The following is a 387-nucleotide window of genomic DNA, read 5'->3' as shown; positions in this document are numbered from 1 at the left end:
CTAAGGTCTTGGATCAAACCTCAATTACTCTTTCCCTGCAGTGTTGGTGCTCTAAGCAAAAAAATGTTTCATATCTGTCAAGAATCAAAACATAGTGAGAGAGTACTGTTTGTGTTGATCAAACCCATAATGAGCAATAGGAGTATGATGAATGATCAAGTATGATAACGCAATCCACAAACACATTTGAAGCGCTCTTCGGACTCCATGGAAGCCACAAGGACCGAAAGTGCGCTTGGGGTTGGGATCGAATCTCAGTTACGTGCTTCCTTATTTTGCTCTAAGCAAATGGTGTTGTAGATCTATCAAGAATTAAAACACGAAAGGGAAAATTTACCCAAATTCTAAACGTAAAAAGTTTTCAACTCTGCGGATAGAAAACTTAAC

This window comes from Penaeus monodon, chromosome 21 (assembly GCF_015228065.2).
Source record: "Penaeus monodon isolate SGIC_2016 chromosome 21, NSTDA_Pmon_1, whole genome shotgun sequence".
Taxonomy (NCBI): Eukaryota; Metazoa; Arthropoda; class Malacostraca; order Decapoda; family Penaeidae; genus Penaeus; species Penaeus monodon.
The sequence above is the reverse complement of the archived record's forward strand: the minus strand, read 5'-3'. Positions refer to the sequence as shown.